The following is a 25187-nucleotide window of genomic DNA, read 5'->3' as shown; positions in this document are numbered from 1 at the left end:
GTAATCCTTAAGTATTAAGAAGGCTTGACCCTTTCAAGAATTAGTCACTGCTAAAACTTCTGGTATTTTCTGAGCATCTACATGTCTAGCATTGAGCTAATAACTGTGAGAGCAGTGTTTTTTGTTGTTGTTGTTTTAAGATTTATTTATTTGAGAGAGAGGAGAGAGAGAGAGGGAAGGAGGGGCAGATAGAGAGGAAGAGAGAGCATCCCAAGCTGACTCTCCACTGAGCACAGAGCCAATGTGGGGCTCAATCCCACCACCCTGAGGATCATGACCTGAGCTGAAATCAAGAGTTGCGTGCTTAACTGACTGAGCCACCCAAGTGCCCTGAGGGCAGTGTTTTCAAATCCATGAAAAGGTCACAAAAAAAAAAAAAAAAAAAAAAGGAAGAGAAAATATCAGAGCATGCCACATATAGCAAGATTAAATATTGTTTCAAGAAACTTTAGTTTTTGGTTGTGTATGTGTATGCATATATCACTGGGTTGAAATGTAAAATGTAGTTTTTACTATAGGTTACAACTAAAAAAGTATAAAAGTTCTGCAGAGCAATGCTACTTCAAGTGTGGTCCACAGACCAGTGATAGTTGGGGAATTGTTACCAGTGTGTGATAAAATAAGAAATTTATGACAGAGGTAAATCAGTTAAGATGAACTTTTTATAGTAGCAAGACTTTCTCTGAGAAGAAAGCAGTCCACTGACTTATACTCTGGTTCAAGCTTCGAACCTATAACATAGACTAGCTACTTTGAGTGACACTGCTATAGGGGATAAAGAGATACCACAGGGTTTCTGATCCAAATCTCTTAGTTTAGTTACGAAGATCAAACTAATACTTCTTAAATAATAAGCCAACAATTAATTGCTATACTGTATGTTAATATGTGACTCCAGTCACTGTGAAGTCAAAAGGAGGAGAAAATTCGATGTAGCTTTTTCCAGCCTACAGTGCACTCTCTTTTTGATCTCTCTTCCTTCAAAGATCAACTTAAGTTCCACTTCTTCCATCTTTAATTGCCCCAGTTTTGGGGAGTCCATTTCTTGGTCTCAATTGTATAGTATGTGTAATCTATGTCATTACTATACATAAAATATAGTATTTTGACCAAATGACAATTATAACTAGATTTTAAGACCCTCATACCTCATAAGTATGAAGTGCTCATGATGACATGATAAGGCAGACAGAAACTATCCCAAAGGATAAGATTTAGCTATGATTAAGTGAGAAAGGAGGGCATTCCAGAAAAGGAAATCAGTAAGAGCAATGACACAAAATGAAGTAGTATGAGAAGACAATGAGAAAAATAAGGAATATTACAGGGATTACAAATCCTTCTCAATTTATGACGGGGGTTATGTCTCAATAAGTCCATCAGAAGTTGAAAATACTGCTCAGTCAAAAATACATGTAATACACCCAATCTAATAAATATCGTAGCTTAGTCTAGCCTAACTTAAACATGCTCAAAGCACTTCATTAGCCAATAGTTGGGCAAAATCATCACAAAGCCTATTTTATAATAAAGTGTTAAACATCTCATGCACTTTATTAAATACTGAAACTGAAAGACAATATTGGAATTGTATCAGTTGTTTACTCTCACCATCACAAGCTGACTGGGCACTGTTGCTCACTGCCACTGCCCAGCATCACAAGAGAATATAGTAACACATATTGCTGCCTGGGAAAAGATCAAAATTCAAAATCTTTAGTACAGTTTCTACTGTACTTCATTTTAACAACATTATCATTCTAACAACATTATAAAATTGAAAAATCCTAGGTCAAACCATTTTAAGTTGGAGACCATCAGTACAGGGAAATAATCAATTAGATCAAGGGATTACAAGTACATACATATTTTCTTTACATGTCAATACTCTGACATGCTAGATCCCTCGCACCTACCTCAGTCCTTACAGTAAACACTTAATAACTCTTGGCTAACAACAAACTATATTATTAGGTAGGGAGATGGAGTCCTATTATGGAAGACCTTTGAAGCCATCAAGAATTGTTTATATTTTATTCAGCAGGCAATAAGCCAGTTCTTGAAGGGAAAAATGGTATCTCCAGGCAGGTCAAAGTGGGGATATGCAAGATGGATTTGAAAGAAATAGCAACAAGGAATACTCTGGATAAGAATAATTAGCAGACCGTTGCAAAAGAGAACACAAAAAGGCAGAAATATTCTTTTGTGACAGATCACCTGAAACAAAATTTTCTCTTGTGTACACACTATACAAAGACTGGTGGTGCTATCAACAACAACAAAAAATACTGTAGTTTAAAAAACTGATCAGTTTACAGCAGCATTCCTCAACCTGAGCACTACTCCTATTTTGAACCAGATAAAACTTTGTTGTAGGAGGCTGCCCTGTGCATTGTAGCTAATATTTAGCAGCATCCCTGGTCTCTACTCACTAGATGCCAGTAGTATTCATCTCCCTCAAGCTGTGACAACAAAATGTCTCCAGACATTGCTGAAAATGTCCCCTGGTGGGTAAAATTACTCCAGAATAAGAATCACTGATTTATAGGAAATTTTGAATATGTATGCAAAAAAAGCAACATCTAAAGATGCCCTGATAGAAATGTAAATATGTAATTAGAGATTAGGTCCAAAGAGAGATCAAACAAATATTAAATCAACTATTGAGACATTAATGTTAATTTTGATAATCCCTATTGTTTTGGGAGGTAACAAAGTACTGACACTTAAATGATATATTTTTTTCTTAAATGATATATTATCCAGGATATGATTTAAAATCATCTGATTTTTTTTACTTTTATGTATGCCTTAAAACTTCTATAATAGTTTTTAAAACACAGTATTATTTATACTAGTAACTAAAACCAAGAGAATGGATCAACAAGGAAATGATATCATTTCTCTACAATTGACAAGACACTTGAAGGGCTTGGTGGGGTGGAAGATGAAGGGGAATGTTCCCAAAAGAGAAAAGAAACAGACTGAAGAAAAACTAAGAAAGTGCAATTATCACAGAAATCATAGAAAACTTCAAAGAATTTTAAAAAGTTCTTATAATGTTTTTTTAAAAAAAGAAAAGTAAAACAACTAGTCCTAGTTTTGAAGATTGACCTTATAAACTATCTTCTTCATTTAGAGTACTTATATCTATTCAAGATACAGTGTCAAGAGCTATAGGGAATATAAAGAATATACCTTCTGGGGCACCCAGGTGGCTCAGTCAGTAAAGTGTATCATTTGATCTCAGCTCAGGTCTTTTTTTTTTTTTTTTTTAAGATTTTATTTATTTATTCACGAGAGACAGAGAGACAGAGTGAGAGAGGCAGAGACACAGGCAGAGGGAGAAGCAGGCTCCATGCAGGGAGCCTGATGTGGGGCTTGATCCTGGGGACTCCAGGACCACGCCCTGGGCCAAAGGCAGGCACTAAACCGCTGAGCCACCCAGGGATTCCCCTCAGCTCAGGTCTTGATCTCAGGGTTGTGATTTCAAGCCCTGTGTGTGTGGGGTCCCATGCTGGGTGTGGAGCCTACTTTAAAAAAGAAAAGAAAAGAGAAGAGAAGAAAAAGGAATATACTTCCTAACGAAGTTTCTACCTCTTAAGATGTAGGATAAATACACAATGTTAATACAAAGCAAAGTACCATCATATAGGTACTAACAAACTATGCCAAAATCTATAGCTTTTATTAAGACTATTCCAAGGAAAAAAAAAGAAGGGTAACTTTTCCATAATAGGTGTCTACTTAACATTTATAACCTTAATCCATTTCATATATTCTCTCCCTCTTTGTCTCAATTTTTTAAGCATATGCAAAATAGATGAGTAAGGAGCCAGAACACAGTACATAAGGAAAAAAAAAAAAAAAAGACATGGTTCTCATTCCTAGCCATACATTAGTATCAGCTACAGAACTACAAAATACTGATGCCCAGAACCCACTTCTAAATAATTAAACCAGAATCTCACAGAATGGGACTTGCACACAGGTATTTTTTTGAAAGCTCCTTGGGTAAATTCTAACAAGCAGTCTAGACAGAAATCCATGGACATAAAAAATGGATAAAAATATATTACTAGAAGTAGTGAAACAGTATGAAGATGACAATTAGGTTCTAACTGAAATCAACCTTTTAAGTCATATAATTTCCAATATATCAAAGTTATGAGAAATCATTATCATTTTTAAAATTCTGTAACTGGAAAATTAAAATAAAACCTTCAAGATTCTTAGGCCGATAACCTTTTTTTTTTTTTTTTTTTTAAGATTTTATTTATTTATTTGAGAGAGAGGTAGAAGCAGACTCCTTGCTGAGCAGAGAGCTGGCTCTGGGGCTTGATCCCAGGACCCTCAGATCAAGACCTGAGCTAAAGGCAGACACTTAACCAAACAAGCTACCCAAGTGCCCCTAGACCCATAACTTTTTAAAGAACTATTTAATTTGTTTTGTAATTGGTATTACAATGTGTAACAATTTCATTTCACTATATTAGAAAGACATGCAGATTCACATCATTATTTGTATTCTTAAGCTTTATATTATGAAAGCATTGCAGGACTTAGTCTCATTCTCCATTTATTATCACATGACTTTGGGCAAATTCCTTAAATCCTGGACACCACCACTGCCACTCTTCAGTTTACTTTCATCTGCAAAATGGGAACAATTTGTCTGCTTCTGCAGAGTTCTCACAGGTATCAAATGAAGAAGCCCACAGAGAAAAATGCTCTTTAAAAAGTATAATGCGCTATGAAGATACAAAGTATTACGGTTAAAGAAATCAGAAGTGTACCTTATTCTGCATCTACTATTAAATCCAAACATTATAAATACAACTTTATCAATAAAATTACAGTAGTTTAAAGATGGCCAAAAATTCTTTGATGTTCTTCTCTCCAAAAAGAACTATCATTTGGTGGGGCAGAGGCCTCTGACTGCTCTAATAGAAAATACTGGAAGTAATCCCGTGCCAATTTTCTGGGTCCAAGCAAAAGAGAGAGCTTCCACTCTGTCTCTTCAAATACTTGCTCTTGAAACTCAAATTCATCCTATGAGAAGTCCAAGCCCCATGAAGAGGCCATGAGCAGGTGCTCCAGATAACATCCCCAGCTACACTCCCAGCCAACATCAACTGCGATCCATGCAAATGAGCCATCTTGAAAATCCAGCTCAGTTAAGCTTTCAGATGACTCCAACCCTAGCTACCTATCTAACCACAAATGCATGAAACTCTAAGTGAGGCCCAACCAACTGACTCCAGTTAGCCCAGAGAAATATAAAAGACAAAGCATAATAGCTTGTAGCTACTTTTTAAGAGTGATTTGTTATATAGCAATAGGTAATAGGGACAATAACCAAAATTTTTTTAAAAAAAATGTTTCCTGGGGCAGCCCCGGTGGCGCAGCGGTTTAGCGCCGTCTGCAGCCCGAGGTGTGATCCTGGAGACCCCGGATCGAGTCCCACATCGGGCTCCTTGCATGGAGCCTGCTTCTCCCTCTGCCTGTATCTCTGCCTGTGTCTCTCTCTCTCTGTGTCTTTCATGAATAAATAGAATCTTTTAAAAAAAAATTTTCCTTAAGTATATCCAACTTTATTAGCAACTCATACTTGATGGGCATATTTTTTCTTTAATCTCTACAAAAATAACTATCTTCATGTAGAAAAATTCAAAATGAAAATATAATGCTAGACATTCTATGGAAAAAATATGATGTGCTGTTTTTATTTTCCAACTGTCTTACTTTACAAAAGGCATTCATGATCTTTCCCAAAGTGTTCATATTAATAAACAAATAGCCATAATAATTAACAAAGGTCAAGTAAATAAAGATAAATGCTAGAAAGACATCTTTAAAATGTTTTTGTTAGTTGTTCTCAAAGAATACGATACAATCCTACATACTTTTGTGCAATGAATGCATATTTATGTGATTAATAACAAGTGTTTTTTTTTTGTTTTTTGTTTTTTTACTATTAGAGTGTTCTTACTATCTAATTTTAAAGATGCACCCAGTGTGTCACAAGAAAATGAATACACATTTCAAGGCAGTCACAGCAATAGGATAAAGGCATAGCACAACCTACACCACCTTTCAGATAAAATGGCCCAGTACTGTAAAGTCATGACAAATTATCCAAATCCATCAGGAAAGACATTCAACAATGAACCTTAAGCAGAATCTGTTGAAATGCAAGATCTGCTTACATAGCAAAGCGGCAGAGCAAGCCTAGATTTGGTACAGTTCCTTAACTACTACCACTTGACATCTGTAATGGCTGCACAAGAAGATATACCAAACTAAAACTGCTTGATTCAGAAACAGTAACATTCCTTTCATCTGAACCCCTCGGGGTGCTTAACAAATATTAAATTCCTTCAGCTAAATATTTTGTTAGTGATTAAATGACTTGCTTCAAGGTCACAGAATGAACTGGAGAAAGAATTAAACCCTAAAGTGTAGTCTGCAGCTTTATGTATAAGTGAACATCACTGCGATTGGGTGCTGATATTTCCAAGGTGGAGTGGAGGTGAAATTAACTTTTCCCACAGCTCTAGGAGAGGTCACATTTTTAGCAAAGAAAAGCTTCTATTTGGGGAAGTCATGGTTTTAATTGATGAGCGTATAGGTTCTTTAATCTCATACTCGGACTTCTCTAAAACTAAGTTTGACTGGGACGGAAAAGGGGCTGGGAAACACTCTGAGGGGTTGTATTAAAGGCCTGGGATTGTAGCTCGGTAGCAGAAATTTAGAAAACGGAGGCCAGAGGAAGGAGGTCAAAGTCGGGTCTAAGTGTCGTAGAAGAAGGAGGAATGGTCAGTGCCACTTTCTAAGACCGGAAACCCTGAAAAAAACTACACGAAACTCCGTGGACAACCCTAGGCAGGCAGCGGGAAGGACTCGAGGTTGGGCCCTTCCTCTGAAAGCCGATTCCATGTTCAGGGTTGTCCCGCCCCTATCCGCGGACAGGACTGTCTCCCGGGTGACCAGCAGCTTGTGAAAGGAAAGGGGTCTCAATGCAGACGGCTTCCCGAGAAACAAAGGCCAGGACCCAGACCCACACTCACCGTGGCGCCGGGAGCGCTTGACTAACGCCGGCCTCCCCTCCAAAGGCCCATCTTCCAGCAACTCGAAGAATTCGCCTTCGCTAGTCCGACGGAAACCAGCCCAGCTCATCCCTTTTTCCCAGTTTGCACTGCGTTGCGACGCGTCGCGTCTTCGACGTCACGGAGGGGAGGGGCTGTGCGCGCGCGCCGGTGACTGCTTCCTCTTCCGCAGTCCTGCTCGAGCTAGGGAGGTGGGAGCGCTCAAGAGGGTGTTTGGGGTGGGCGGCGAGGGCGGGCCCAGGCTAGATTGAGCTTCCGCGAGCCCGCCCGCCCGCCCGCGTCCCCAGCATCTGTCCGGCCTTGTTCCGCCAGCGTGCTGTTGCTCGAATCCGGGCCTTTGCCGAGGAGGAAGCAGCTTCTGTGCCTCTTCCTACGTATTTTACTCTTCAGATTGGAGATTTGGGACTAGAAAAGGGATTGGGATCCCCTCAAATTCTGGCTGAAAGTTTACCGTCCTCCGAAGCTCGCCTCTGGTCAAAGAAGGAACACGGTCCTAAAACACATTATACGTACACACGTTTAACAGCAGTTAAAGGCCCGGTCTTTCAAACACAAGAGGTCTGAACTTTCTCACAAGGTGATCTTTGTACTCTCCCAGAGAAAAGTGAGTGAATGTTCCAATTCTATGTAAAGTTGCGTGGGTGGAGTCGCTGGCCGTTGGTCACTAAGGCCCCAGGGACAGTCCAGGTGTCTCATGGGTGGGAAAACAGGACGGGGAGGTCTAGTAAGTGCCTTCAAGTCAAGGTGTATGTTAGGGGTTCAATAAATTTGTTTTTTTTTTAATATTTTATTTATTATTTATTTATTTAAGTCACAGACAGAGAGAGAGAGAGGCAGACACACAGGCAGAGAGAGAAGCAGGCTCCATGCACCGGGAGCCCGATGTGGGATTCGATCCCGGGTCTCCAGGATCGTGCCCTGGGCCAAAGGCAGGCGCCAAACCGCAGCGCCACCCAGGGATCCCGGGGTTCAATAAATTTGTAAGGAAGAAATATAGTGCTCCACATATAGCAATCGTTTAATGAATGTTAATTTCCTTTCTATTACAATGGAATACCAGCAAAAATATGGTAGCTCTTTTACACCTAAGCTGTCCACTGTTTTCCCCAAAGACTTCAGGCTGGTCTAACATGAAGTGCACTGTATTCCCTAGAACTAGCTAGCCTTAGCACATTTTTCGTAACTAAAACAATTGCATCTCTTTTGAAAATGGATCTTAGGAAAGGAAGTTGGTTGTTGGAATTTATTGTGTGTTTTGCTTTTTTTCTGCTGAGCACCTTGATGAATTTAAGTATTAACAAGCAAACAAAAACACCAATCCAGAGCTGAGTCTGGGAGTAGGAACCAAAGACAGGGAGAAGAATGTGAAGTTCTCTGAAGGCCATCTCAGAGGGAGGACACCAGGAATGTGAGGTGACAGGAAAAGAGAAACCATAAGAATGAAATAACCAATGAAAAGAGTCTCTTGGGGCACCTGGGTGGGTCAGTCAGTTAAGCTTCGGCTCAGGTCATAATCCCAGGGTCCTGGGATGGAACCCCTCACTAGGCTCCTTGCTCTGAGAGGAGTCTGCTTCCTCTCCCTCTGCCTCCCTTCTCCCCCCCCCCCCCTTGTGCTCTCTCTGTCAAATAAAACCTTAAAAAAGAAAGAAAGAAAGAAAGAAAGAAAGAAAGAAAGAAAGAAAGAAAGAGAAAGAAAGAAAGAAAGAAAGAAAAGAAAGAAAGAAAGAAAGAAAGAAAAGAAAGAAAGAAAAAGAAAGAAAACTCTTATGGTGGAGTAGCAGAAAGAGATTGATAAATAGGACTCTTTAACATTCACCTAAAGTTATTTTTGTTACTCTAACTGCTCTAGTTCCCCCCATAAGTGAAATTTCCCCCACTTCCTTAAAGTGTCAGTCAAATTTGCTTGAGTTTTTCTTCAAAATGAAGGAGAAGTTCCACATGTGATTCAACAGGTGCAGAAGAAAAACCAGGCACAAGATGAGAAGATGATTCCAAAACTGAACTACGGTGATGAAAGCAGGAAAAAACAAAACTTTTCTAGGAAAGTCACAGAAACCAGGGGATGGGCTTTGGACTTTTCAGTATTAGCAGATGAGGGTGCTTATGGAGCAGAGTTAGCTTGATGAAACTGTTTATTGAATTGAATCATAAACCCTAGCTCTTTTTCACATTTCTGTTGTAACAAACCAAGCAACAGTATCTATGCTACCCAGAATCTAAGTAATGAGTCACTAGTTGTTTAGAAGGGATGGCTTGTATTTGGTCATAGCGTTAATTTCTTTGCCATCCAGAATAAGCAGTAGTCCAAAATTTACTGAACCTGGTTCACCTTCCATCCATTCAACAAGTATTTACTGAATGCATGTTCTATGCCAAACATTGTTTTGGACTTGGGATATAAAATTCCTCCTCAACACAGAGCTGACTTAACATTCTAGTGGAAGAGACATAATAAGCAAATACATATATACCATGTCAAGGGTAAAGGACCAGCAAAGACAGTGGTAGTTTTGATGGGATAGTCAGGGAAGATCTTTCTGATAAATAACATTTCTATAGAACATTAGATTTTCCTTACAGATGTAGTACTCCGAACACAATACTACAAATGGTGACATGTGTGGTTTTATCTCAACAAAAGATCGTTTTCAGTCTGTTGACACTATCACAAAATGTTCACCTACTTGACAGAGGTCATCAAAGAGTTACTTAAACTTCTTAAGAATTGTCTCTGCAATTTTGTCATGCTAACATTAATTGGCAAAAGCAAAATCTTATTCAATAGACACAGGAACTGTTGCGCTATAAATGTATTGAATCAAGATCATAGAATCAACACATATGCTTAAGTCTTTTCTGCATTTTTCCAGAAAGCAACTTAATAGTTTTAGCTTAAGGAAGCACCTAATTTAAAGTACATATTTCTTTAAGTAAAACTTTCAAAAATATTTCTGCAATGTATTCATTTATATGCAACTTATTTCATTCATATGATTCCGAACTATCTAATATAAGTCATTTATGGGAGTAAGGGTATGATTTCTGATAGCCTGTTTACTTCCTCCAAATCATAGGTAAATATATAATACATACACAGTATTTTTCAAACTTTGGCATTATCAAACAACATGTGGCCTGAATAATCACAAAAAAACACACAGTACAGTGATGCCTGGGTGGCTCAGCTGTTGAGCACGTCCCTTCGTCCAGGACGATCCCGGAGTCCTGGGATTGAGTCCCACATCAGGCTCCCTGCATGGAGCCTGCTTCTCCCTCTGCCTGTGTCTCTGCCTGTCTCTCTCTGAGTCTCTCATGCATAAATAAATAAAATCTTTAAAACACACACACACACACACACACAGAGTACAGGCCCCAAACAAAAATTTACAGACTCAGAGCTAACCAAATGCACAGGATCCCTCAACCACTCACCAACTCATGGAGAGCTGTGCCTGGGCTGGCACACCTGGATGCACTTTGGGAAATGTTCTGGAAGAAGGATCCTGACTTCCTGCCACCTCGGTATTTACAGAGGAGTAGGGAGGGAGCAGGGATCACATAGTCAATTTGGAAAACTTTGAGCTTTTCTTTTGGGGTTACAACTGTATTGGTTTAAAAAGCAAGCTTTTGACACCAGTTGCCTGAAGAGTTATTGTTATCAATTCTGGTTTCTGCCTGCGGGCCTCACAGCCTCTTTGCTGAGCCAGCTTGTTGCTAGGCTGCAAGAAAATAGTGAGCACCCAAGCACCTGGGTCATCCAGGAGCCAGACTAGCCTATCTTTCCTCAAGTTGTGCATTAAAACCAACCTCGAGTTTACATTCAGGTGGTAAAGACAGGGAGCCAAGAATTTGCATTTTAAGATGTCCATGGTGATTCTAATGCTTGTCCTAGACTCCACCTGAAGAAATGTTACTTCACTCAGTCATGAAAAAACATTCTCTTCAATCTGAATTTATTTTTGAAATAGCTGTCTGTGAGAAATTTTGTGGAGGATTTTTGAAATTTTAACTAGATGATGAGATGCTTGATATAGTTACTGGGGACTTTATAATCTTATCTCTGGAATATTTTAACATTCCAAATCCATCACTATGTCATTCTATAATTTACCGAGTGCAGAGGTATGTTGTCCTAGCCATCTTCAATGGTCTGTTTTGTGATAGAGATGTGTGAAATCAGTTGCCGTTGTTCTGGTTGATGTTTCTTCCGATGTCTCCTCTCAGCGATTCATATTAGTCTGTGAACAGGGTAAGTACCTCAGAGGAATATGAAGTACCTCTATAAAGAAGTGAGGGTATTTCAGAATATAATACAGTGAGTGTCTCTGTGTCTTCTTTGTACAGTATATTCATGAATAAAAATGGGATGACTGGATGAGCCTAGGAATGTGATGATTTGGGATAGGGGAAATGCATATTAGATTTTTTCCACTGCCTCACGATTGGACTATGTAGAAAAGATATAGTGGTCAAATGATTATTTTCCTCCTATATAGGATAAATGTGCATAATGTCATTCATAGATTATATAGATAATTTCTAGTGTTACAACTTATGTTTCATCTGATCTTGTATATGAAAAAAATCCTGTATTTATGTTACAAAAACATTTAACAAATGTCTGGCACATAATAGGTGCTCAATAAATATGTTACCTGACTGCAAAGGTGCCTGGCACCCAGAGGGGAAAATTGATGACTGGTTTAACACTTTTCTTTAACAGCAAGCCCCCTCTCATTCTTTAATGGGGCCAGTTAACATTTTTGTCAAGTTTTCTGTCAAGTACTGTGTGAAAGCAACTCCAAGCCTGCCATTCCAATGAGACATTTCTATACACAAACTATGGAACTGTCAATGGCGCTCTGACTCACTGACATGTATTGCCTTTGAAATAATCTTGCTTTCTTTTCATAGCTTATTTGTTTTCCACAATTAATTTGTTCTTTTGTTCATTAGCAAGACCAGGCTGACAGGCAGACAAAGTTGTTTTTAATCTGTCTCCAAATCTCTTCCTTTGACTTCTCATGGTATCTGAAATGCCATCATGAAAGAGCAGTCCTTCATATGAAAATGTTACATCCCTGAGAAAAACTTCTCCTAGGATTAGGCTATTATCCGACATCAGACAGCCTTCTACTAACAAGAGATGATTAAACACTGGGTGGGTAAATTTTGATAGGATTTTAAAGGTAAAGATAGGAAGATGGGAGTGTTGTGAGAGCCAAGGTTTCAGAAGGAGGCTTCCGGCAGGTGAGAGGTAGCATGAAAGGATCTGAATATGTGAACTCCCTCCTACTAGGGGAGAACACAGGGATGCACGAGGGAAAAAGTGTTAAAGCTCCCCAGGGTTTGTTTTGTTTTATTTTTGCTTATAACCAATTTATTCAATTTATGATGGGCAAGTTCCCAGAGGAATGCTGATACAAGCTAAATATTCCTGGGTTAGTGCAGAAGCCAATGCTGTACATGAAGACTGGGCATTGAGGTCAAGGAGAGAGCACCAGATTTCAGAGTCAGATCTGGTTGGAGACCCTGTACCCAGGGTGGGCTAATGTCCCAGCATGGACAGCTGATTTCTTCTCACAGCTGGGCATACTGCAAGGCTTGTCTTAAAAATTACATCATTTCAGTCGATGTCAGAGGAACAGTTACTAAAGAAATAGAGCCTGTGTCCTGGTGCACCTCAGCAATTGTTGCTTTGTAAGTCATACAGTAGCAAGTGAACACAAATATTATAATATTCTAGGAGCAATGGCTTACAGAGCTCTGTGTTTCTCAGTGAGTGCCTTCTTGCTTGTTTTAATTCCTACCCGAACTTCCATCCTTCAGCCACATGCCCTGATGTTGAAAGTCTCTGGTACACAAGAGGAGTGGGGTCAAGGGGTAACTGGGTGATGGACATTAAGGAGAGCACATGATATAGTGATCCCCAGGTATTATGTAAGAGTGATTAATCATTGACTCCTACCTCTGAAACCTATAATGCATTAATGTTAATTAATTGAATTTAAATAAAATAATTTTTTTCAAAAATCAAAACTAATTTAATACAAACAAGATAAATTTCAGCAACCTCAAAATGAATTTAATAAAAGCAAAATAAATTGTGAAAAAAAAGTCTCTGTACACAACAAAAGTCTCTCAGATGACAACAGTTTTTCCAAAGCAACACCTTGTGTAGAAAAGTCTATGATGTTGGAGAAAGAATGTTTCTTTGGTTGGCTATCCTCTGTGAAGTCATCCACCCCTGGCCAATGCCTAATTGAAAGCATAATTTAGAAGACAGATTTGGATAGTGGAATGTGGGTAAAAACAGGAAACACACCCCAAAAAACTACAGTCTATGAGGGCTGGGCAGGAAAATGATCAAGTCTCACTTGAAGGTTACGTAATTGTTGCTTACACAATCATTAGGAACATATTAGATTCCACAGCTGAAAATCTGCAATTTTCTGGATAAAACTCTTTGTCTATAGGTATGAGATAGAGTGTAACTCAAAACTTCTCTAACCCCCATGAAAAATGCTGAATTGGAAGGGGAGTCTCACCACCTATAGTATTTTTTTTTTACCACCTATAGTATTTTAAAGGGAATAAAGTTCTGTTAGAAAGTAGACATACAATATTACAAATTTAATTTTGAAGGGCACCTTGAGTTCCATTTGTCACTTTTCTGAATTTATATGTCAGGAACAGACCCAAGGACATTTAACTTTTTGGCAAAGTAGAAACTTTGTCATAGCCATGGTTCTATAAAAATGTTTTAAAGGAGTTATTTTTATTAAAATAATAATGTTTAGCCAGTAATACATAACGATAAGCCAAGTTATTCAGCCCATTCCTCTTTCCAGATCTCCAGATACATAAACAAATATGTAAACCTCCTACCAATCATCTATGCCCATGTTTCCCCATTGTGGTATTTACTTTTCTTTCTTCAAATACAATTAAGAGGTGCCACCCACCTCTTCTCTGGCAACCACCAGTTTGTTCTCAAATATTTAAGAGCTTGGTTTTTCTGATCTCTCTCTCTTTTTTTTTAAAGATTTTATTTACTTATTCATGAGAGACACAGAGAGAGAGAGGCAGAGACACAGGCAGAGGGAGAAGCAGGCTCCCTGCTTGGGACTGATGTGGGACTTGATCCCAGGACCCCAGGATCATGCCCTGGGCTGAAGGCAGACGCTCAACTGCTGAGCCACCCAGGCATCCATGATCTCTTTTTTTCTTTGTCCATTTGTGTTTTTTCTCTTCAGTTCCACAGATGATTAAAATTATATGGTATTTGTCTTTCTCTGACTGACTTATTTCACTTAGCATTATACCCTCTAGGTTCATCCATGTTGTTGTAAATGGCTGGATTTCATTCTTTCTTATGGCTGAGTAATAGTCCATTGTACACATATACCGTATCCTTATCCATTGTGATGTTTACTTTTATGTATTATCTTGGCTAGATTATGGGTGTTTTAGATTTGATTCACATTTTTAAATTTTTATTTTTGAACAACTTTAATGAAGTATGTATGATTGGCATACAAAAAGCCATACATATTTAATGCATATAGCTTGATGAGTTTGGAGAGAAGTCTACACCTGTGAAACTACCACCACAATCTATTCATAAACATACCCATCACCTCAAAAAATTTTTGTCCTCTTTATTATTATTATTTTTTAAAGATTTATTTATTTATTTATGATAGAGAGAGAGAGAGAGAGAGAGAGGCAGAGACACAGGAGGAGGGAGAAGCAGGTTCCATGCCGGGAGCCCGACGCGGGACTTGATCCTGGGACCCCAGGATTGCGTCCTGGGCCAAAGGCAGGCGCCAAACCGCTAAGCCACCCAGGGATCCCCTATTTATTATTATTTTTTAAAGATTTTAGTTATTTATTCATGAGAGACACACAGAGAGAGGCAGAGACACAGGCAGAAGCAGAGGGAGAAGCAGGCTCCATGCAGGGAGCCTGATGCAGGACTTGATCCCAAGTCTCCAGGATCACGCCCTGGGCTGAAGGCAGATACTTAACCACTAAACCACCCCAGCATCCCTATTTATTTATTTATTTATTTATTTATTTATTTTATTTTTTTTTTTTAGTGAATGTGTGATAACATTTATAAGATTTACCCTCTTAGCAAAATTTTAAGTATATGCTACAATATTGTTAACTACAGGCTCTATGCTATGCAGTAGATCTCTAGGACCCATTCATCTTCCATAACTGAAACCTTGTACGTTTTGACTAAAGGAGTACAAGTACCCTGAAGCTCTTTGTTTCCTCCCTTCCCAAGCCCCTGGTAACCAGCATTTTATTCTCTGCTTCTATGAGTTTGACTATTTTAGATTCTTTTTTTTTAAGATTTATTTATTTATTCATGAGACACACACACACACACACACACAGAGGCACAGACACAGGCATAGGGAGAAGCAGGCTCCATGCAGGGAGTCCGACATGGGACTCGAACCAAGGTCTCCAGGATCAGGCCCTGGGCTGAAGGCAGGCGCTAAACCACTGAGCCACCCAGGCTGCCCTTAGATTCTTTTTTAAAAATATTTTATTTTTTTAATTCATGAGACACACACACACACACACACACACACACACACACACAGAGGCAGAGACACAGGCAGAGGAAGAGGCAGGCTCCTCAAAGGGAGCCTGATGTGGGACTAGATCCCTGGACCCCAGGATTACGACCTGAGCCAAAGGGAGGCAGATATTCAACTACTGAGCCATCCAGGCATACCACTATTTTAGAATCTTTATAGGAGTGGTATCATGCAGCATTTGTTCAGATGTGATTAACACTTAGAGTCCTTTTACTTGAAGTAAATAGTTTATAATGTGGGTAGGCTGTATCCTATCATTCGAAGGCCTTAAATGCAAGAGCTTGAGGTTCCCCCAAAGAATCTCAAAGGAATCTGCCTCCAGACTGCAGCATAGAAATTCTGCCTGAGTTTTCAGCCTTCAGGCTCAAGACTACAACATCAAATCTATCAAATCTTACCTCAATCTCTAACCTGTCCGCTTGTCCAGTGACTTTTAGATTGCTTGCCCCCATAATTACATGACCCAATTTCTATCTATCTATCTAGCAGATATCTAGCTATCTAATCATCTCCTATTGATTCTGTTTTTCTGGAGGACCCTGATGAATATACTTGTCACCTATACATCATGTCCAAATCCCTTAGCATACTCACCAGGGTCTTCATGAACTGGCTGTCATCAACTTATCCAGCCTCACCTACCTTTTTTATACATCTATCCTTCTGTCCTTTCCTATTAACCCCTTGGTCATTCCCAGAGCTTGCCACACTCTTTCATACCTCTACCTTTGCACTATCTGTACACCTAGAAAATTTTTCGTCCCTCAGAGCACAGCTCAAGCTTCATCTTGAACTCTGTGAAGGAGGCCGGCAGAACAAGCCACTTTTTATATGACCCTATTGCACCTCGCACACATGCTGCCTTTAAGCATGACTCATATTTGTGGAATTATTTCTTATAAATCTTTTCTCCCCTCTTTTAAAAATCTTGTTTTGATTTCTAGCATCTAGCATAGAATCTGGCACATGGTAGATAACTGGCAATCAAGAAAAATTTGATTGTGGTACCTGGGTGGCTCAGTTGCTTGAGCATCCGACTCTTGGTTTCAGCTCAGGTTGTGGTCTCATGGTCATGCGATTGTTGGGCTCTGCACTCAGCAGGGAGTCTGCTGGAGATTCTTTCTCTCCCTCTCCCTCTGTCCCTCCTCCTCAGCTCTCTCTTTCTATCTAAAAATAAATATTTTTTTAAAAGAAAAATTTGATTGACAAGTAAAGCCTCTCTACTTAAGATATTAAATAGCTTCCTAGCATTTTATTTTTTAAAATTTAAATTCAAGTAGCCAACATCTATCTAGTATACCATCAGTTTCAGATGCAATGTTCAATATTTCATCAGTTGTGTAAAACACATAGTGCTCATCACATCACGTGCCCTCTTTAATGCCCATCACCCAGTTGACCATCATTTCAAGATAATCCCTCTCTGGTCTTATCTCCTAGCAGGCTTCCACAACACCTGAATTTGTAGTCATGCTGAACTAGTTGCAGTCCTTTCAACAAGCTTAGCTTCCTTGCATTTACTTCTGTACCCATTGTCCCCCCTCTCCCCACCAACCCAACCATTTGGCAATTTCTATTGTCCTTTTAATCTTCGCCTCAAGTTTTTTCTCTCCTGTGAACTCTATTCTCATCCTTGCCTTAGTTTTTCCTCTTAGTGTTCCCTTAGCACTGAGTACTTCTACTACTTAGCATATGACTTGCTTCTTAGTCTATCAATTGCAGAATATAAATCACAGTCTGTCTCTCCCTCCTATTCTGTAACTCTTGAGGACTAATTGTCACCCCGCTGCTGCCACTGTGTTGCACTTGAACTGAATTGGGGGGGTAAGGGGGGTAACCGAGAGTAGAAGGGAGAAAGCGAAGTGATAGGGTTTGGGTGAAGACAATTCCCTTACTATACAGCGTGCCCAAGTCTTGCCTTGGAGGCCATTACTATGAAGACGAGATACTTGCCTTAAGAAGTACTCAGCAGAGGCACCTGCGTGTCTCAGTCAGTTAAGTGTCTGCCTTCAGCCCAGGTCATGATCCCAGGGTCCTGGGATCAAGCCCCGCATCAGACTCTCTGATCGTTGGAGAGACTGCTTTTCCCTCTTCTTCTCCCCTACCCCCTGCTCATGGTCTCTCTCTCTCTCTCATTTGCTATCTCAAATAAATAAATAAATAAAATCTTAAAGGAAAAAAGAAGAAGGAGCACTCAGCAAATGTTGTTTTCCAAAAGTGTTCGTCATCTTGCAATGATCCAGCAAGGTTTGGAAAGTTTCAGCATTTCAGAAACAATTCTCTACTATAAACTAAGTAAACATATATAGAAAGCTACAGAATGTCTTTGAAAGATTTTAGTTTAATCTTGACATGTGGGGAGAAATGAAGGGACTGAAATCATTCTCTCTCTCTTCTGACCACATACCCCTTCTGCTGTTCCTTCCTCCCACAGGCACTTCTGATTTCATGTGGCCACCAGGTCATTCCCAGCTGACCCAGCCTACCTTCATACTCTCTGCCCATCTTTTCTTTTCTTTTCTTTTCGTGGACCTTTTAGAATCCACGTTCTCCAGCAAAATGAATCTTTGTATCCCAGTCTATTAGCCAACTGATCTGATGATCTTTATAAAATATTGATGGATGATCCTCTGAAAATCTTCCAAAACATTACCTTTGAATCAGACCTTTCCGTTAATAATTTCTGTTTTATCACAAGGCGCATATTCCTCCATTAGAATACAGAAGTGCTCTGGATTGTCTATAAGAGTTTCATAACATTTACTAAAAATGCCTTCAACTTAAAAGCATCCCTACCAATTATTTATTGCTACATAATAGTATCTTGTACACTCAATGTTTCTTCTTATACCCTTTGGTCCTCCCGGTAACATCTTCCCTGTAGAAATGGTGTCAAACGGGGCACCAGGCTGGTTCAGTCAGTTAAGCATCTGCCTTTAGCTCAGGTCATGATCCCAGGGTCCTGTGATGGAGCCCCCAGTTGGGTTCCCTGCTCAGCAGGGAGTCTGCTTGAGATTTTCTCCCTCTGTCCCCCTCCCTCCTCACTCATTTGTGCTCTCTCTCCCCAATAAATAAATAAAAATTTTAAAAATACGGTCAAACTGAGGAAGTAAACCTTTGGCCAATTGTAAGAGAAAATCTCAAACTTAGAAGACAGAAATCAACTATACTGTGCAACTTGACGTGCATAGGCAGAGAAGCTCTTTCACATTTCTTTCCCTTTTTCCTCTTTCCTCCTTTCTTCTTGCCATTGATTCAACAGGTATATTTTGAGGTCTACAGCAAAGATTTCTTGGATTGTGGCAGAACTGTAATAGAGTAATATTTAAGGGCACAGGCTCTGGAACCAGATGCCTGTTTTTGAATCCTGGCTCTGCCAGCTAGGAGTTATGTGACCTTGGCTAGGCTTTTTCACTTTTCTGTGCCTCACTTTTGTTGTTTATCAAATGGAAATGATAATAATAGTATCCCCTTCCTGGAGTGGCATTGAGGATTAAATTATTAATTAACTAAGAAGTACTTAACACATAAGTGCTCCCTGAAAATATTAGCTACTGTTAGCTCCTGCTTAATTCTAGATGACTAATGGGAATTAATTAGGAGTGCAGTGGAGTGGAGCGAGGGAGTGAGGGGAGAGTTTTCTGGATAGAGGGAACATTGTATTTGCAGTCCCTGAGGCAGGAAGGAGGTGCTGGGTATTTAGGGGAATCAGTAGGAGCTAAGAGTGGCTAGAGAGGTGAGCAGTGCCAGATCATTCTGGACCTGGCAGATATTGGATTTAGGATTTAGTTTTTATTCTAAAAGCCATGAGAAGCCTTTTGAGGATTTTAAGCAAGGGATGACATGATCCAATTTGCTTTTATAAAGATAAACTCTGCTGCTGTGAGAGAGAATAGTTGGGAGGCAGGTGAGAGGAAATGTGGGGAGGTCAAGGGGGAATAAACAACACTGTGATACTGAAGACTCTCAACTGAGCCATGGGTGGATAATGGAGCCATTCATTAAGATGGGGACACTAAAAGAGGATCAGGTTGGGGGAAAAAGAGGAGGTCTCAATATTTAACATGCAGATTAGAAGTGGAAAGCAGACCTCCAAAGGAAGTTAGATATTTAGAGAAATTGGATATATGGATCCAGGGCTTAGATATAAAATGTGATGTGGTCTCTCTTAGGTTGACAGAATCAAGGTTGAAAAGGAAATTCTCATTCAAATAGACTTCAGTTAATTAGCGATGGAACAGTGATGAACAAATAAATACATTTGGTAAGAGGGGGAAAACATTTCCATGGCTACTGATAGAAGCAGGAGGGACAATTAGTGTAGAAAGGCTGAATCTCAGACATTTCAGAAAGTGACAAATTAGCCTTCGATAATTGTCAAATAAACAGCTTGTCAATTTAAGGAATATTTTATTTACTTGAAGAAAGGGAAAAGGGGGGCAAATGGAAAGTTTCTGTGTCTAGTTTTGAAACAAGTTTTCTGCTGCAGGTCAGAACTTAACCAATTAAGAACTGTTAATCTTTTGCAAATTGAAAACTCCCACAGTCTTACATTTTAAGTGGGTACTTCAGTTAAGGTTCTGGAGTCTGAAAGGTCTCCATTAACCTTGCTTAAACATTCCAGGTTAAAGGAGCAGAGGCTGGTATTTACTGTATAACTTTGAAGTCAATCTTTTAGAGGCTCTTCAGACACTAGCTCCAGTTATGGTGAAAGACATGGATTCATTTCAAGAAAGAGCAAGCTATATGAAATATTGTGTCTGTAAGGGTGTCAGAAAAGATACATTTATTATAGAAAATTTCAAACACAAAAAGTGGAGTAGTACAATTAATACCCATGTACTTACCCATCACCTCGCTTCAACTACCATCTATTGGCCGCTTGTAAAAAGATATATTTTTTAAATAACTGGTTTTTTTCCTTTTACAAAAGTAATACTTATTCATTAATGAAAATATAGAAAATACAGAACAGGCATAAGGAAATATGTACTGGTCACAATGTCAGTCCTTCTGGCAGGGCTCTCAGTAGTCCAACTGATTGATGCTTTGGAACAATTCAGAAAACAGTTCCTCTTCTCTTGGCTGTATGCAGCTCTGTGCATATCATATGATAAAAAACACTGATTATGAAAGTATATATTCCTATGTATTTGTCACATAAATATTAGTGCATGATTAAACTTCTTAGAATAGGGGATGCCTGGGTTGCTCAGCAGTTGAGCGCTTGCCTGCCTTCCACTCGGGGTGTGATCCTGGAGTCCCGGGATCGAGTCCCGCATCCAGCACCCTGCATGGAGCCTGCATCTCCTTCTGCCTGTGTCTCTTCCTCTCTCTCTCTCTCTGTGTCTCTCATAAATAAATAGATAAATAAATATTTAAAAAAAAACTTCATAGAATAAGTTTTCAGAAGTGAAATTCCTGGGACAAATGGCATGGCAAATGCCAAACGACCTTTGGTGAGGTTAAACCAGCTCATACGCCAACAGGCTTTTGCTCATTTTTCCAAAAGCTTTGTTAACATTAAATGTGATGATGAAAGATGGATTCATGGTTTTAAAATTTAAAAACCCAACATTTTGTCACTTGGAGTATTAAAAAATAGTACCCAATGTTGCTTTACGTGGGTTTCTTTTTGAGTGGCAAAGTGAAAAATGTTTTTATATGTATATTCATCATTCTTCCTGAATTTCCCACATGTATCATTTACCTTTAGCACTTTGCTACTGGTATATTTTTTTCTGATTTGAGAAATCTTTTTGGGTAAAAGTTGGATATATGTGTTGTACTTACTCAGACATTGCTGAACACATAAAAAGACAATTTTTGAGAAGAAACACATACCATATTTAAGGAGATGTAAATATTTATTTGATTTATTGGCAATGAATATCTTGAAGGAGCAGTTGTATATTGGATTGAATCGTGTGAAATTACCAACCCTACGTGGTAATGATTCTCAGATTGTGGTCTGGGATCCTAAGAGGTTCCCAATTCCATTTTCAGGGGGCTACAAGGTCAAAACTATTTTCACAATAGCGTTAAGACATCATTTGCACTTTCACTTTCATTTTCTTGACAAGTGTACAGTGGAATTTTCCAGAGGCTGTATGATGTGTGATATTCTAACAAACTGAGTGTAGAAGCAGATGAGAATCCATCTGTCTTCTATTAAGCCAGAAACTGAGGAGATTTGCAAAAAGTGTAAAACAATGTCACTTTTTTTTTTTTTGGTTTGGGAAAATAGAATTATTTTTTATAAAAATATGCTATTTATATCAACATGCAATGGGTTTATTCAAAATGACTTAATATTTATTTTTTCAGTTTTAAAAAATTTATCGTATTATTTTTTAAGATCTTATTTATTTATTTGGGAGAGGGAAAGCAAGGGGAGGAGCAGAGGGAGAGGGACAAGCAGATTCCGTGCTGAGTGCAGAGCCTGACTCAGGACTTCATCCCAGCACCCCAAGATCATGACCCAAACAGAAATCAAGAATCAGATGCTTAACCAACTGAGCCATGCAGGTGTCACTATTTTTTTTTTCAGTTTTAATTTAGATTTCAGTGAATGTTGATAGATACAACCTGCATAAACAAAAGCTTTATAGGGCCTTTATTTTTTAAGTGTGAACGGGTCTTGAGAATCTTTGCTTTGTGGCGTCTGAATAAAATGGGTTTTGTTTCAGAGACAGAGCTCAGGATGTGAAATACTTCCCTGGGAACTAAATGGGATTAATTATGGGACTGGCTGTTGAAAGTTTCATCTAATTCTGAGTGTCAGAAGCACTTCTATGTTCTTTAATCGTTTGTTGTTTTGTGGCTGGGAGAATATGGGCCCTCTACATCATGTAACACACAGCAAAGACCCCTATTTCCTGGATCTAATGGCGGTATTTATAGAAGAGCAATGATAATGAGAAAACTAGTTGATTAAAGATATTAATATTTTCATCCCAACCACAAAAGTGGTAAAACACAACCACGTGTTCTTTTCTTGCCTTTGCCCCAATCAAAATAAAAATATGGATTTATCTGAGGCTATATGAATAGGAAGAGTTTATTCTTCCCTGAATTGTACTAGGAAACGCACAAATGAACGAGGAAAAAGGACTCTGCCCACTTGGGCTCCCTTGGGAACAGAGTTCCAGGAATGTCATTCTTCACTTAGGTTTACTTAGAAATTAATTAACCTAATAAGTATAGGAAGAGTCTAAATGAGAAATCTTAAAAACTTACATAAAGAACAGGAAAATAAATGAAAAGACACATCATGTTGCTGGATTAGAGAATGGAACTTTATTTAAAATGCCTATTTTAAAAATATTTTCTATTTATTTATTTGAGAGAGAGAAATTATGAGCAGGTGTGAGGCACAGAGGGAGAGGGAGAAGCAGACACCTTGCTGAGTAGGGAGCCCAATGTTGGGCTCAATCTCAGGACCCCAAGATCATGACCTGAGCAGAAGGCAGACACTCAACCAACTGAGCCACCCAGGTGCACTTAAAATGCCTATTCTTTCCAAATCACATTTTGGTGAAATGCAATACCTGTCAAAATTTGCATAACTTCTGAACCAGCAATGTACTATTTAAAAAAATCAAACCCCCATGATGTTAAGCTTACTTTTACTCTGAAAAACTTTGTTCTCATTTCATTTTTTTCTCATTTCTTTTTTTCTCTACTACTCAGATGTCCATATTGAAGGTATTTTTGTATAATTGTCTCTCCTGAATGGTGAGTGATTTATTAACAAGGATTCTGCCAAAAACAAGGAATTCCTGACTTCAGTGCTCCTTCCACTATCATTACATCCTCTTGAACTTGATGATAATGTCTAACTGTCCTCAAGGAAACTGGAAGATTAGAATGTGACAGCAAAGCACCAAAGTCCTGACCAGATGTGGATGTCCCGAATTACAGTAGTGCTGGAGTGTGAACTCCAAACTAAATGGATGTTATTATCCACCCAGTTGTTTGAGCAATTCTATTAGTGTTGTGGATTTTAAGGTAGATACCCTGTGCTCTATCACACAAAAGCAAAGACCAGAAAGTATAGAACCTGTTGTAATATTTTCCTGTGTGGAAATCACTAAACAGTTCCAAGATGTGAGGAACTGGGCTGTGAGAGATTTGGAAGGTAGAAACTAATGAGAAGAACAGACAGTTTTAATAAATAGAAAAAATCAGAGGGAAAATGGTAGAGTATGTGTTATTTGTTCAGCTTTAGTAGATACAACTAGTTTTCCAAGGTGGTTGTTGCAGTTTATACTCAACAGCTATTTATGAGAATTTTATTTGCTCCACATACTTGCCAATACTTGATATTTTCTGTTTTCATTTTAGGCATTTTGTTGGCTAAAATATCTGTGGTTTTAATATACATTTCTTTGATGACTAACAAAGTTGAGTACCTCTTAAGATGTTTATTTGTTCTTTGAATAGTCTCTTTTATGAAATGCCTATTCAAATTCTTTGCTTATTTTATGCTTGAGTTATCTTTTTCTTATTGATTTGTAGAAATTCTTTATACATTCTGGATATGAGTCTTTTTTAATTTATGTATTGTGAACATATTTTTCCCCGTCTGTCTCATCTTTATTTTTTTTGTATTATTGATGTCTTTTGATGAAAAATTTATACTTGTTTAATAGTCTCAATTTATTACATTCCCTACCCCTCTTTACAGGTAGTATTTTTTTTTTTTAGTATTTTTTTTATCCTATTTAAAAAATCTTTGGTTAAGAAGCTATTCTTGTATGTTTTCTTCTAGAGGCCTTATTGTTTTACTCCTGGCATTAAAAATGTCTGAGTTGGGAAAGTTATGAAAATCAACATCTATCCAAATTGAAGAGCTATTTTTGAAGAGCCAGTCACAGAGTACTGTGATATCAAATCTGAAGTAGTTGAACAAGCAGCTCTCTGCAGCAGGAATACTAGGGAAAGCAATTACATAACTCCCACTCTACTTCAGCAAAGTGTCTCTACTAACTAGGCCATGTTGCAAGCTAGTCAGAAATTAGTTTAATTGCCAAGGGACTGGAAAAAAAAATAAAACAGGGTGAGATTTTCCACACAAGAAAAAAACCCCTTGAGATCCTCTGAGGTAGAATCTGAGATCCTTTATCTCTTATGCCTGGAAATTCTTGCCTATCTTTCCCCTCTGCTAATACCTCTCCTACTATGACCTTGCTCTATCACTTATCCCCGCCCCCCACTCTTTATTTTCCCTTTCCATTCACAAACTTAGTCTCCCCAGCTCATCATACATTGGAAACCCTCAACCCCTCTCCTCAGTGTGGCTTTTCCTTCATAGCCAGAGTTCGCAAAAAAGCAGTCACATTTGCTGCCATTGTTTGTTCACTTCCCATTTCCCCTAACTTGTACCACATTGTCTATTGTTTCCACTCCTCTGTGGAAACAGCTCTCTTGAAGATGTCCAAAATTAGTGTGTCCAGGC

The 25187-nt window shown here is 38.7% G+C and overlaps 1 protein-coding gene across 2 annotated transcripts in view; it reads right to left on the bottom strand.

Annotated features, from left to right (window-relative positions):
- USP8 (ubiquitin specific peptidase 8) overlaps window positions 1-7229 on the bottom strand; it is a 66265-nt gene extending 59036 nt beyond the window's left edge. For both annotated transcript variants that reach the window (XM_038580402.1, XM_038580403.1), the window contains exon 1: window positions 7071-7229. The gene's annotated coding sequence lies outside the window, so the exon portion shown is untranslated. The remainder of the gene's footprint in view (window positions 1-7070) is intronic.
- Window positions 7230-25187: the final 17958 nt, after the last annotated feature.

The sequence above is a fragment of the Canis lupus genome, chromosome 30 (assembly GCF_011100685.1).
Source record: "Canis lupus familiaris isolate Mischka breed German Shepherd chromosome 30, alternate assembly UU_Cfam_GSD_1.0, whole genome shotgun sequence".
Taxonomy (NCBI): Eukaryota; Metazoa; Chordata; class Mammalia; order Carnivora; family Canidae; genus Canis; species Canis lupus.
Note: the sequence above shows the minus strand (reverse complement) of the source record. Positions and strands in the feature narration are given on the sequence as shown.